The following is a 15461-nucleotide window of genomic DNA, read 5'->3' as shown; positions in this document are numbered from 1 at the left end:
AGTCACCAAACATCTTTTTGTGTTTGTTGAGGTTTCTGCAAAATTTACAACAGGACTTTTCAAGTATTACCAGCTGAAATAACAAAGCTATTTCTGCTGTGCTGGATGAAATGCAAAGTAAAGGAAATGGGGGAGACAAAAGAGAACTTTTTCAGAAGATTTTTATCAAACCAGTAAATGTCTGAAATATTTTACTCCGTTGACTTCTTAGCATTTAATGCTTGTTGGAAAGAAAAGCTCAACTGGCTGTTTTGTGGGAAAATATCTAGGGCTTATTTAAAATTGAGGCCATGTTTTTCATTTCATACAATGTATATTATGTAGATACAAGTCTCCAGTGTGCTTTTTCTGTCTACAGTGTATCATAAAATTATACTTTTTTTTTTTTTTTTTGCTGTCATGTGAGCCCCCAGAAGTTTTTTTCCCCCCCGGGTCCACTGGAAGCTTTGTATAATGCACTGTTGATAGTGTATTATTTTGATACTTCAGAGAACTGACTCATCTGAATGACATGATCTTGAAGTCCTTTATGCACTATTTCTAAAGATGCAAACCTTGTAGATTTTGCACCAGGCTACATTAAAATCTTCATGCCAGTTCCTAGGAATTGGTGTTATAAAACCAATGAAAACTCAAGATTTTGTTCCTTATCATATTGGCAACGATATTGCCAGAATAATGGGCCAGATGTTCTCAGCTGGTGGAAATTGATGTAGCTCTGTGGATTTCAAAGAAACTATTCCGATTTATGCCAATTGGGAAGCTTGCCCTGGATTTTTAGGGAATTGTCTATATTTGCCTTAATGATTTAAGTCTCAACATCTCAGGAAGTCATTGTCATATCTCTGCAGTGAGTCACAAACCACACATTTTAGCTGTGCTTTCTTCCTGAAGCTATTCAAGAACTACATGTTCACTTTTTAAACACCATAGGAGTAGAGGAGCAACATGCATAGGAGAATGGACATGATAGTGTTTCCAATGTTGGAAAATTTACAGTAGCAAAGAAAGAAGCACATGATAATGATAAAATGTGGTATTTGGTAACTAACAATGCATATTTCTATTTATTTTTTTAAATAGTTTTTATTTTAAACAAGAGACAATCATTTTCCTCCAAAAGAGAGATCTATATCCATAGGGCCTAACTGATCAAATTTATACTGGTTCAATTGTTGGATTTAATCCCATGCAGGTGGTGTTAGACAAACATTGGGCCGGTAATGAATCAAGGGATTCCTGTGCATAGTTTAAAGGCACTGTATTAGAAATATTTATAGTATGAGAGATGGGTTTAGTCATATAGCTTTGAATCCAGATAATTTTTTTTTTTTTTTTTTTAACAAATCTCAGGTATGTTTGGATCACTGTCTATCTCTGCAGGTTCATCTCTGGGTGATGATGTGATTTCCACTATCTCATAAGTGTGTGTGTGTGGGGGGGGGAGCTACCCTTTTTTCCTAATCATTCCCAATTGTGTTAGTGAATCACAGGTTCAATGTTCATTTCCTTGGACTAGGAGTAAAAATGGAAAGTGACAGAAAAAACACCACAGTAAATGAACATATACATCTGATCATAGGAAGATAAACCAAAATGGGAATGAAGGCTCATTCGCATAAACATTTAGTTTGCAACAAGCTAGGGTGTGGATCTGCTTCAACTAACCTGCTGCAGACTGTGTGGATCCTGCTGACATGCATTAACTGTTCATTACTGTGCTTTGACCTAGTCCTCTTTGACATGAGACTAGATCAAAATGCATTAGCAAACTGCTTGTCCGACGGGTCTACATGGATAGCTAGTGTGCAGCAGGCTATTGGGCGGGGGGAAGTAGTACCACCTTGTCTTGCTGCAAATTAATGTCTACACTACTACTTATGTCAGTATAACTTATGTCTCTCAGGAGCGTGAATAAGTTACCCCCCTGAGCAACACAAGTTACACCAACCTCAGTGCTGATGTGGACAGTATTATATCAGTGGGAGAGTTTCTCCTGCTGACATAGATACAGCCTCTCATTGGGGGTGGATTAATTAAGTCAACGGAAAAGCTCTCCTGTTGTCTTAGAGCTGCAGTTGCACTGCTGTAAGCTATCTAGTGTAGCCATAGTCTGTCTCTCTCTAAAGAGAAAAACTCTTATGGTCCCTGTTAGTTCCTCCATGAATTTACCCAGCACTTGGACTGACAAATCAGGGCAGGTGGTTGACTCAGTATATGATCCTTATGAAATTACATACACTTGAAAAGTCAGGAATAATCTTATTCAGAAATGGCCCTAAATATTTGGGTCCCAGCTCTGCAAACCAAAGTGATGCAAGTTGTCCTTCTTCACATTGATATCACTGGGATTGCTATGCTCGTATGAGCAAAGACATCAGTGCAGCTTTACGCAAGTGAGTCCTTGGATATTATTAAAGTGCGTAGCAATGAAAACCGTATTGTCAGGCCATGGACTGATATATTATTGGAGTAAAACACTTCATTCCTTGAGGCAGACAAACATTTAAATAGCAAGAGTCATATTAATATGCAACAGTAATTTGAAGTACGTTTCAACTAAGCATTGATAAATCCATTTGACAAATGTTCAATAACATTTTTTTTAAATTTAAAGTGCTTAATGTGTTGTATGCATCAAAACTGATGAGTCAAGATAAATGCATTTTAGTTATCTCAGTGGTTTGAGCATTGGCCTGCTAAACCCAGGGTTGTGAGTTCAATCCTTGAGGGGGCCACTGAGGGATCTGGGGCAAAATCAGTACTTGGTCCTGCTAGTGAAGGCAGGGGGCTGGACTCGATGACCTTTCAAGGTCCCTTCCAGTTCTAGGAGATGGGATATCTCCATTAATTTAAATTTATTTAAAAATTTAATTTAAAATTTAAATTTATTTTTCCTTGCTTACCATCACTGACTAGAAGAATAAAAGACTGTTATAATTTCCTATCTCCTATAGTTCTATTTTGTTTTATTGTGACATCAATCATGTAACTATTCTATCTTCTTAGATGTCTTTCAAAGAACTTCCATTTCATGATGAGTTTAGTTGTTGATCATGACATCTGGTACAAGGTTCATCTTTGATGCCGTGTATTTTTCTTTAAAACTGAAGTGCTGTTTGAAGGTGTTTTCTAGTGTACAGAACTTTTGGGAAAGGGACGTTGTGGATTTGGGGTGAGGAGGGCAGTGAGATACAAAGAGCAACTGCACTATATGCTGCAAGTCACCATAACTTCTATTTTACATTAATGGAAACAAAACAAGGATGAAGGGGCAGGGGAAGTAAAATCTCCACAAATGAGACATTGTGTGTCTCCTTTGTTACATGCTTCATTGACTTTGTCTCACAAAATGGCAGCTGCCCCTGCACCCAGGCTTCATAAAAATGCTACTTACGCCACTCTGGAAGTTGTAGGGCTTGTGTAATGGATGCAGTTCCACTGAAATACATGAAGCTTTACCATTTTACACCGGCAGTGAATTCGGTCCATATTGTGCTCCCCTCCTGGGCCATTTGTTGTGACTCAAAAAGTTTTGTGTTTGTGTTCTGTTTGAATTAGAATCCAGAAGACAGGTTGATTGCTTACTTGAACCACTTGAGGAAGCAAAATTGGACTGGAAATCATTTATATGACTAACCAGTCTTTTAAATTCCAGAACTTCCACTTACATCACAAATTCATCAAGAACTTTTTTTTTTTTTTTTTTTACACAATATTGCTACTTCACTTCTGTTCTCAGCCAGAACGCTGAAGTGCAAAATGGCAGGTGAAATGAAAACAAACAAACAAACAAAAACTTCTCCAAACATCTCAGAACATTAGAGGAGAAACAGTTTGGGTTCACTTTTGAAAACAGACATGTGGGATAGGGATGGCAAGAGTGGGTTCTCATATTTTTCCAAATTGGGCCACCTGTAGTCTGAAACCTAGTAAATAAATCCACCAGGAATTAGTCAGCTGGAAGCAACATAGAAAATTTCCAAATGATTTTACAAGGGAAAAACAATGTTTTAAAAAAACTAAAATTAAACTACTTTGATCAGTGTATTTGACTAGCACAAGCTGATACTACTTTAAGGGAGGAAGGTGATGATAATGGAGATGATGCATCATTTGAATCATAATAGGAAAGTTACAACCATTGCACACAGTTCTCATGTGTTCCCCTCTGTCTATCAAATTATATTTTTTGTCACTCGGGTCACTTAAGCTGTATATGCAGTATATTATCTGAGAGAAAGGGAGAACTCTTAATCTTTAGTGAGGTTCCCAATCCAGTTATACATTTTCTACTCAAATGCTCACTACTTTTTATTAGTGATGAGCAAAATCCCTGGATAGGTAACCTCACAGCCCCTTGTTAACATTCTGTCTGAAGGAGTTCTGCTTTCTGGGGAGAATGAGGGACCTGCTTCACAGCAGTTCAGTGCAAATAGATGCAGGCTTTTTATTAATCCAGAAACCCAGTTATGTTAAATAAACAAAGACTCAAATGCAGTGTGTGACAAACCTGTTGACAGAGCCCTCTTCTTTCATGCTTCACATGGTAGCAGTGTGTGTCATGCAGAAATGTGAATTTGATACTTTGAATTTTAGGAAAGATTTTGCAATTACAAAGCCATCTGTCCTAATTAAGAGCAGTGTTCTGCCTTCTTTATGAGAGAAGTACACAAGAGAAGGAAATCTGACAGATCACTATTGGCTTTAAAGACATTGGAATTTATCCTGAGTTCTCTCCTTTTTCTCAAGGATACTGTAACTGGGAACACTGGTCCTTGAAGGCCAGAAGGTGAAGTCTAGGATGGCAGACTACCCCGTTCCAGGAATTCTAGAGCACACAGGGGCCTAGGAAATGACAGAGGCAGGTACTAGGAAAGAGAAAGTGGTCCTGAGCCGATAGATGGTGTCTGGGGAAACCCAGACACCATCTCTTTAAGATCCTGAGCTCAGAGAGCCTTGCAGTGTGGGACAAAGCTCCCTTCTCTCTATCAACCAGGATAAGTTCTGGGAAAGAGGGCAGCATATGACTTGCCTCTTCCCTCATAATAAGAGACATTAGCAAGGGAAGGACTGCATGCCTGCTTGCTGACTTCCCTAAGACCAGGGGGAAAAGGGCTGAGGTCTGAGCTGGCCTCCAACCCATGGAGGGAGGTTGGAAGACAGCACCCCATCAGGGAAGAAACGGTTTTGTTCTGTGTGGTGCTGGGTTCTATTTTTTTTTTTTTTTTCCATTTTAGATATTGCTGTCAGCTCAGGTAAAACTGGTTGAGGACAATTTAAAGTGGTCAGCTGGTAGAGGCCACCTTACGGGTTACAGCCTGCTAGAGACACTTATTTTGGTCTAGGTTCTGCCTAACACTTATGTAGGTGCACAGTAGGTGAGAATAGAAGAAGGAGCCTTCCTCATATGACTTCACAAGGGCATGGAGGATGACAACAGGAATGCTCCCTAACAGCTGAGAGTAGGCAGTCCTGTGGTTTCACCCACCCTATGTGCTTGCTTGCCATAGGAGATTGGCAGCATTTGGTTGGGGGGTGGCCTGGCAACGGTTGGCCACACCTGTTAAAGGGATGTAGCCGTGTGTGTGGTGCTCCAGAAGGCATTCCGTTTTCAGTGCTCCCTATGGGGTGGTACAACTATGCAGCATTCTCAACTCAGGGTTCAACCTACTTGGCACAATCTAGCTGCTGCTTTCTTTCTCTTATTTTTTTTTCTTAAATGCAAACCTTTGCCTTGCTATGTTTTTGCTGAGTGACCACGTCATCTTATTGCTGTAACTCTTGGCTTTTCTCTGCCCAATCTCTTCCTATTGTTTAGTGATTTGATTCTGCACTATTAAAAGAAAGTTTTCCTATAGACTTAAATAGGAGTAGGATCAAATCCTTAGTAGGAAATTTTATTTTGCATGCTACTCAGGGCAATGCCCATGTCATCTTTTTGTACTGGGAAGCACCTAATATGCTCTTGGTGCTGTAAAAATAATAGATGAAGCCACAAATGGTGGTTCTATCTTTCTGTTCTACTCTAGAACTTTGCTCAACTCAACAATGTCAGAACTGTTCAATTCCATTCGACATTCAGATATCCTTGCAGTTTTATCCATGCATGACTAACTTTCACTCAGGTGTAAATAGTGCAATTGCTTTAGTACTACGGACCTGGTTTGTGATGGCTTTGTCGCCTAAATCTAAAATGTTTTGGAACCCCATAAATGGATATTGCTATTTGAAGCTGTGGTGTTTTACTAGTGAGTTCTTGTTAATGCCAGCAACCTGGGGTCTTACAGGAATGGCCTCAAATAACCTTTGTACAAACCAATTTTCACAATAGGATCCTTGACAGGATGACCTCTTTCCAAATAATTATGAAACTTTGGGTTTTTTTTTTTCTGTTTTCTGTCATAATGTCCCAAGAGAGTTGGTTCAAAGAAAAATGTAAAGACCGTCTGGCATTTGTGCACATAAACTTAAGCAGCTATTATCAAACAGAAACTAGAAATGTGTCCCGGTTTAAAAAAAACAAAAACAGTAGGTTAGTAAACTACCAGATCTATTTCTGGATTCCCACAAATATGCAGTTTAAATCAAATACCGTAAATCATTTGGGGCCTGAATCCCCATAGACCTATATATTGTGTAGTCATTTGTATTAGAACAGACCAAATACAAAATAGTGTAAAATACTACTTTGTTTTGGTGTAAATGACTGTGCAAAGTGTAGAGCAATGGAATTAGGCGTTTTGTTCTTCTGTCACTGTAAGAATAAAACTCATGTTGTGGGAAAATCACTTTCTTTATGAGGGTTCTCATTCCAAACTGACATTTTTGCAAGCAGTAGAGAAACTTTCAGAGAGAATTCAAGCTGAAAACCAAAAAAGATTTTACTTTTTAAATTGTGAAAAATATAGTTTTTCTCTGGATTTATTATTGTTGTGGACTTTTCCCTCTGTCAAAGAAGTTCCCAGGAAGCAGCTAAATATGCAATAGCCAGTGAGTGTTTTGCTGTCAGCCTTGAAGCCATTTAGTTGCTGTTTCTGTGTGTGTCTTTCCAAGAAAGAAAAGTTAAAGATCATGGTGGCTATTCCTTTGAAAGTAAAGATTAGAGAGAAGCAAAATATACATACTTTTCAAGGATTTCTAAACAGTCCTGTGTTCTAAAGGTAGCAGAAAGATTGTCTAACTAATTTGACCCATTTCTATTTTTTTCTGCATAGGGAATTTCTTACACACACATTTATTTAGAACCTCAGTTTGTCTTGCATTGTGATAATATATTAACTCTGTTTATTGGGCATTACGGTAAGATTTTGGAAGTCATAGAAAGTTCAGAGTTTTATCCTTGTAATAATATGACTTTCAGAGTGTTCCAAAAATTGTTTAATATTAACTTCATTACCTTCCTGCTCTGTCATAACAGTTGAACAAGGATTTCTTCATGAGCAGTATTCAAATCAGTTTTTAATGAGCTATTTAATTAAAGGCTAATTGAGGTGAATTCATTAAAGATTTCTAAATTATGCTTATCAGAGTAGCTAGGTTTTAAGATAAGTTTTAAATATTTGTTTTATAATACATTGTTTGATCATAAAAGTATGTATAAAATTACTTTTAAAATGCCTAATTAGACTTTATAAGTAGTTTTCTTCCTTAATACCCTATTAGGGCAGTTAACATATGTGAATATAATATATATTGAGTGTTGGGCTTACAAGATAAGAAGTGACAAAACTGCTAAAGCATATTTTTTGAGTCTTAATATCTAAGAATTCAAGAATCTATGGGGATCTGGTGATTTCATGGGGATCTTATTAGTCTTTCATTCTTATTCCTTGATGGATAATGACTATTTTTTGTTTATGCATTTCCTTCTAACCTGAGTGCCTATCCTAGACTGCAGGGTAATACTACTGGGAACATTGCTACATGAGGACAGTAGCAATCAGTCAGTTAACGAATGAGTAATTAATTACATGAATTTCTCTTTCTGGGAGTAGTCATATCATCTTGTGTCTGACAGGATCAAAGCGAGTTTGGAAAGTAGGTAGTGTACTTTAATCTTGTTGTGTAAACTGAAATACCTCAACTGTTGCTTTAGTGATAGGGCAAAAAAGCAAATAGATACAATAAGAAATCTGAAAAAAATGGCAAGCCATAGAATCTACATTTCTACAACTCCCAATGGTTTGTGGGATCAGGAAAAAGAAAGCCTTATAAGAGAAGTGTTATAATGGGTCAAAGACCATATTAAAGCAAACCCAAATCCCTTTCCCCCGCCCTTCCCCTTCACATTTTTCATCTTTCTTCCATTCATTCAAACAGCAGAAGTTGACGGCTCAACTGGCCTTCCCTTGTATTTGATATAGTTGTGCTTCAACAGTACCTCATTAAATGCAGGGCATTCCTGCAGCTGATGTGAGGGGAGGAGCTGATCAGTGCAGCAGTGGCAGCAGGAGCTAAAACTGAGTAAAATATTATTGGTTATAGATTCATCAATTTCATCCTGCACTGGATTCGTCTCAAGATTGATAGCTCTGCATTTCAGGCCTCCATGATATAACTGCATCTGATTATTACATGTCTTCAGCTACTTGTGAGGTTTCTGTAGATTGGTGAATAGAGAAGCTGAAACTTTGTCATGCTAAGAATGGAGAAGGTCTCATTAAGACTGAGATTACACCTATTATAAAAGGGGGAAGGAACACGAGACATAAGAGGGGAAGAAAAGATTAAAGAACATTTAGGTCTGTTAAATGTATTGAAGTTGTCAAGCCTGATGAAGTTCATCCTGGGGTACTTAGGGAACTAGATGACACAATTTGGAACCATTAAGCATTACCTTTGAGAACTCATGGAGAACAGGTAGAACCCAGAGGACTAGAGAAATTCAAACATAATATCAATCTTTGAAAATGGGAACGAAGAGGATCCAAGGAATTCTCCATCAGGCAGCTTAACTTTGATATCTGGTAAGATACTGGGCCAAATTATTAAACATTCAGTTTGTAAAATATAGGATAATAGGGTAATAAGTAACATCCAACATGGGGTTATCAAAAACAAATTATGCCAAACCAAACTAATTTCCTTCTTTAAAATGGATACTGGCCTAATTGATGGGAGGAAGCAGTAGTCATGAAACACCTTGATTTTTGGTAAGATTTTTGACACAGTCCCATATGACATTTTCATAAGTGAACTAGGGAAATGTGGTCTAAATGAAATTACTAAAAAGTGGGTGTATAACTAGCTGAAAGACTATACTCCAAAGAGTACTTATCAATAGTTCATTGTCAATCCATGAGCATGTATCTGAGAAGGGGTTAGTCCTGGGGCTGGTACTAGTCAATATTTGGTTAATGACTTGTATAATGGAGTGTAGAGTATGCTTATAAAATTTGCTTCTGATGATAAACTGGGAGGGCTTGCAAGCACTTTGGGGGACAGGGTTAGAATTCAAAATGACACTGACAAATTGGAAAATTGGTCTGAAATCAATAAGATGAAATTCAATAAAGACAAGTGCAAAGTACTGTACTTAAGAAGGAAAAAGTCAAATGCAAAGCAACAAAATGGGTAATAACTGGTTGCAGAAAAGGATCTGGACGTTTATAGTGGATCAAAAGTTGATTCTGAGCCAACAATAGGATGCGGTTACAAAAAAGGCTAATATAATTCCGGCGTGTATTAATAATAGTGTCATGTCCTGCTTTACTTGGCACTGGTGACAGCTTTGCTGGAGGATTGCGTCTAGTCTGTGAGAGATGTGGCCATATTGAAGAGAGTCCAGAGGATAGCAATACTAATTTTTTTTAGAAAACCTGATCTATGCAGAAAGGTTTTAAAAAAAAATTGATTATGTATAATCTTGAGGAAAAAAAAACTGAGGGGGGAACTTGATACCAATCTTCAAATGTATTAAGGGCTGTTATAAAGAAGTTTGCAATCAATTGTCCACTGAAGGTAGGACAAGAAGTAATGGCTTAATCCGCAGCAAGAGAGATTTAGGTTAGATATTAGGAAAAAATGTCTATCTCCAAGTAGGGGTGCTAAAACTAGGGGTGCTGAGGGTGTGGCAGCACTCCCTGGCTTGAAGTGGTTTCTGACATATACAGCGTTTACAGTTTTGTTCAATGGCTTTCAGCACCGCCACTGACTCTAAGGGTAGATAAGCTCTGGAACAGGCTTCCAAGAGAGGTGGTGGAGTATCCATCATTGCAGGTTTTTAAGAAATGGATTAGACCCAAACCTGTCTGAGATGGTCTAGACACACTCAGTCCTGCCTCAATGTGGGGGTGTGGACTAGGTGATTTATCAAGGCTCCTTCCAGACCTACATGTCTATTATTCGATGATAATGCAGGTTTCCATGTTGCACTCATGTTTGATGGAGGGCAGGTCCTGTGTTATTTTCTAGTGTTTGAACTTTTTTTTTTTTTTTTTATGGAGATATCCCATCTCCTAGCACTGGAAGGGACCTTGAAAGGTCATCAAGTCCAGCCCCCTGCCTTCACTAGCAGGACCAAGTACTGATTTTTGCCCCAGCTCCCCAAGTGACCCCCTTAAGGATTGAACTCACAACCCTGAGTTTAGCAGGCCAATGCTCAAACCATTGAGCTATCCCTCCCCCCCAAACTCTTTTTGCTCGAGTTATAAAAGTTTCTTACTTATCGTGAATATAGATATTCTGGTAACAACATTCTAAAACTTTCCACTGAAATGCTGAAACTCATTATTGAATGAAGCAGTTTTCTCTTAAATAAACTGAAACTATTGTATCTAGTGTGGCAATGTAAACACTTTCAAAAATACTTGTTAATGTGATTACATTTGCTTTTTCAATCATTTTTATTTATGTGCTGACAAAAGTCTTCCGGAATGTCTTATTTTGCTATTGGATGACAAATCACTTGGGTTTATATCAGGGGTCGGCAACGTTTGGCACGTGGCTCGCCGGGGTAAGCACCCTGGCGGGCCGGGCCAGTTTTATTTATCTGCACATCGCTCGCCGCCCCCATTGGCCCGGGACGGAGAACCACGGCCAGTGGGGGCCGCGATCGGCCGAACCAGCAGGTAAATAAAATTGGCCCGGCCCGCCAGGGTGCTTACCCTGGCGAGCAGCGTGCCGAACGTTGCCAAGCCCTGGTTTATAGTTTTAAGTTTATACTCTGCCATTGTCAGACTTTGACTTCAATTACATCTGACCAAATAAGGTAACTACTCAGTAGTAATATGTTTTTGAAGCACTAAGAAAAATCTAATTTAGCTCTGAAAACATTTGCATGTGATAATTGTTTTATTTTGCAATTAAAGTTATCTTTCAACTTCTTGGAAGTAACAAAGTATAAAATACCATTATGAAATTGTAAAGACCATTACATATTTTCTTCCCCTTGAAGAAAATATGTAATGTGACCTTCTTAATAATTTATTTTCATTGCTTTTCTATAAAAGTATTGCAGAAAACTGAATTACAGGAAGATTATATCAACTTAGCATTTTTCAATTTTGAGGTATTTTTTTTTAAACTGATACCTCTTTACAGAGTGTTTTTATGCACTTGGAAAACAGAACCACTTGAAACTGAATGTGGTTCCTAATTGACTAAATTCTAATGATTTTTACATTGTACATATAATGCCACAGCTGCAGTCAATTTCTTGGTCTCAGCAGCTCAGAAACTGGAACACTTTCCTTAGAGTTGCATCCCCCATGTTGTGACATATTAGACCAGCTCTTGTTCACATCAAATTTAATAGCAAAGTGTGTTTTTCTAGCGTACTTTTATTATTTCATTAGAATAGTTAGGGTTACCATATGTCTGGATTTCCCCGGACATGTCCGGCTTTTTTTGGTACTCAAATCCCCGTCCGGGGGGAATTGCCAAAAAGCCAAACATGTCTGGGGAAATAGAGAGACAGCATAAGCCAGGGTCCGCCTGGCCCCAGCACGATCCGCAGGGTCCGCAGCGCAGCCCAGCCACCCGGTTACATTGTAGCGAGCTTGGGCGGGGGAAGTGGGTGGCGCAGCCGCAGAAGGCGGTGAAGGGGCTGCTGTTGCCCCTGGATGCCGGGCGGACCATGCGCCCCAGCCAAGCCCGCAGGACCACGGGGAGGCCGGGCCCAGCCAGCGGCTTGGGCTTCCCTTGTGGGTGGGGACTCCCCGGCCACTGGGGGACCCTTCCTGCGGCCCCTTCACCCCGCGCGGCAGGAAGGAGGCTGCGGCGCGGGGTGGGGAGTGCGGTGTGTGCCGGGGCTGCAGGGACCCGCGCTGCCCTAGTTGCCGCTGAGCGTCTGAAGCCCCCACCAGGCAGAGGCTGCCAGGTGAGCAGGGCAGGCAGGGGGGTGCAGAGGCTGCAGGGCGAGGAGGAGCAGAGCAGGCAAGGGCATAGAGGCTGCAGGGCGAGTGGGGAGCAGGGAAGCACTTAGCAACCCCCAACCAAGATCAGAGCGGCAGAGAGGTGGGGGAATGCGGGTTGCTCAGAGGAGGGGGCAGAGTTGGGGCAGGGACATTGGGGAAGGGGTAGGAATGGGGGCGGGGAAGGGGTGGGGAAGGGGCGGAATTGGGGAAGGACTGGGGCCTCGTGGTGTGTCCCCTTTTTTAAATGTTTGAATATGGTAACCCTATAATAGTGAATCAACCTAAGATCAAGGTCCCCCCCATACTAGATGGAGAGCTGAGGTCCAGAGAGACTATCATTTACCAAAGGCCAAACAAGAAATCTGTGGCAGAACCAGGAATTAAACCTGCATTTCCTGAGTCCTAGTCCCACATCCTAACACAAGTCCATGCTTTTTCTAATATCCTCTATTGGGGATTACTCTCATATGTTCTACACAGGCTACATCAGAGAAAATTAGCGCAAAATATGGTGGTACTAAGCAATATTTCTATAGGGAGTATATTATACCTCTGATCCCCAGTCTTCACTGCATTTCAGTTGATACCAGGCAGAATTAACTGTGCTGGTTTTGACTTGTTAAGTCCTATGTTGCCTGTGTTCACTAGAGCTGGTTGAAACATGGCAAAAAATTGCAAACATTTTTTTTCCACATATTTGTATATACAGTTAAAAAATTACTAGCACTGTAGCTGGGGAGGTGGGAGTGAAGAAGAAATTTCACAAAAAAATCTCAAATTTCATTTTTTCTTAAGCAGCTCTAGTATTGAGTATCGTGAACAACACAAGTCAGATTGTCTCATGCAGCCAAGCTTTGCTCAGCAACAAGAGACAGTAGGGAATGTCAAGGAGCCAGTTACTGTTTCCTGTTTGTGAGGGTCAGTGTGAGTGCCAGTCTCAGTTCCAATAATAGATAAGCAGCTAAGGGGCTTCTCTAAGTTATGTCACTAGTGTAGGATGTCTAATGCATCATATCGCCAATATACTCTATCCCTCCCCTCAACATGTGCCTTTTGCCAGAGAGGATTATGGGGAGTGACTGGGGTGGGATTTGGCTGTGACAGCATTACTTCAACAGGGATTTGCTATACAGCAGGGGAATTCTCTGCTGCGCATTTTCAGTCAAATTCTGGCCTTTTTGAGCTGTCTGACATCTCAAAGCAGATAAATTTCAGTTGAGAAACTGCCCCTTCCTCTCGGTGAGATACTACAAGAGAAGAGACCAATTAATCTTCCAGAAGGGACTGGTGGCATGAAATTTTTAGCAAAGGGGACATGTCTCTGGAATTAATGTCTGTGATAAATTGCTATCCTAATGGAGCCAGTTGTGGGGGGTGGGGGTGGAGAGAGTTTTAGACCCAGATTTTCATTAAAACACCGCACTCAAGAGCTTCCATTAAGCAGGAATTGCTGGGTGCTGAGGCCTCTTGAAAATCTCACCTGATTTGTGGGTATTGACCACTTTTGAAAATAATGGGCCTTACTATTTACTATATTAATCTGATTTTTGTTAATTTATTAACTGTTCATGTGCCTTAAGACATGGATTGGGGCAAAAGAAGGCTGTTCCCCATCCAACTATACCAGGTACTCTCCTAGTACTTCTGGGAGCTCTTCTGGTTGCAGGGAATCCTCTCTAGAAGCAATCTAGAACACCGCTCCATACAGTATCTTTTGTGAGGGAGGTGGCTAGAGAGGGGAAGACTGGAGTCCTGTAAAGTATGAGGAAGTTACGATTCAGGTATCCAGCACATAGAGGGCACTACCATTGTTGCTGTGTTCTTCTGTCTTCAACAGTCAGGGCTAGCACAGTAAACTTGCTGATCATAAGAAAGTAAAGGTGTTTAATTTTATAGATATTAAAGAGCTGCATCTATTTTTAGTACAGTTACTGCACCACATTAAGATCCCCTTATCCTGTGATTACTAATGCAGTGATATACCAGCTGAAAATTCCTTGCAATGCCTTTCTTTCAGTTGATTCGTTGCAATTCTTTGTTTGGTTTTCCCCCACCCCTCCCACATTAATATTGAAGGTTTAACCTATGATCAACACTGTAATGAAATACCATAGAAATATATATACCCCATTTGGCACTTTGCTGCTGGTCTTTCATTGAAGCCACCCCGCAACATTTGTAGGAAACAGAAGGATTTAAATGCATTTGTGGCCACAATATTATTTAGGTGGAAGAGAGATGTTTGTGACTCTGTGTGAGAGGAAGATCAATACCGTAATCTGTAAGTTTCTAAGTGTGTTTTACTGCTTATTGTCTGGAATGTTTTATAAAGGGCTGGGGGATAGAGTGAGCTACAGTTAGTAATTACCTATCACTCTGCCTCCTGTGATATGTTAAAGCTTTGAAAACGCAGCTGAGGGACAGCAGGTTTTAAAACACAACACTGTTTTGTTTTTTTTCCTGTAGGTGGCTGAGCCAGTCAAAAGCAATAACCCTGTGTCTTAAGTTTTGATGCATGGCCCCTTCAACCTCTGTTTTAATGGTAAATTAATCTTGCATAACACCATGAAAGTCTTACATGTACATTACAATCAGTACACTAAATACAACTAGAAATTTGCTTTTGTTACCACCAGTATACATTCCCTTCATACTCTGCAGGCTACCAGCACAGTGGGAAAATGCAGGCAATCAGATCTATCTTGCAGTTCACCGAAAGTTAAAATGTACTTTGTTCAGAGATCAGTCATAGGAACAACTGTGTTAATGAAAATATATAGATTTTCATTATTTGCTTAATTTGTGCAATTCAATTGTAATTGAATAGGGTTCAGTAGCACACAAAGCCAGTTGTAGCATTGTGACTGTAACCTTATAATTACCATAAATCATCAACGTTTTGTGTTCACGATTGGGAAGCTAGAGAACTTAATATAACTTAGCATTTAGGCTTAGAAATCTGGAAATCGAAGTAGCTGTAAGGTGTTTTTTGTTTGTTTAAGAAATACATGTAATGGAAATTTGGACCTGTTATGCAAAAGAGTCCTAATATGTAGTACATCTTGCATGGAATTTGTCAGATCTAGTAATTTGAGGAAAGGG

At 39.9% G+C, this 15461-nt stretch overlaps 1 long non-coding RNA gene across 1 annotated transcript in view; it reads left to right on the top strand.

Moving 5' to 3' along the window:
• Positions 1–14865, top strand: part of LOC117886695 — a 138341-nt gene extending 123476 nt beyond the window's left edge. The window contains exon 3 of the long non-coding RNA XR_004648027.1: positions 14826–14865. This is a non-coding gene — a long non-coding RNA (uncharacterized LOC117886695). The remainder of the gene's footprint in view (positions 1–14825) is intronic.
• The last annotated feature ends 596 nt before the right edge of the window (positions 14866–15461 follow it).

Source organism: Trachemys scripta, chromosome 13, assembly GCF_013100865.1.
Source record: "Trachemys scripta elegans isolate TJP31775 chromosome 13, CAS_Tse_1.0, whole genome shotgun sequence".
Lineage (NCBI taxonomy): Eukaryota > Metazoa > Chordata > Testudines > Emydidae > Trachemys > Trachemys scripta.
This window is presented reverse-complemented; position numbering and strand designations above follow the sequence as displayed.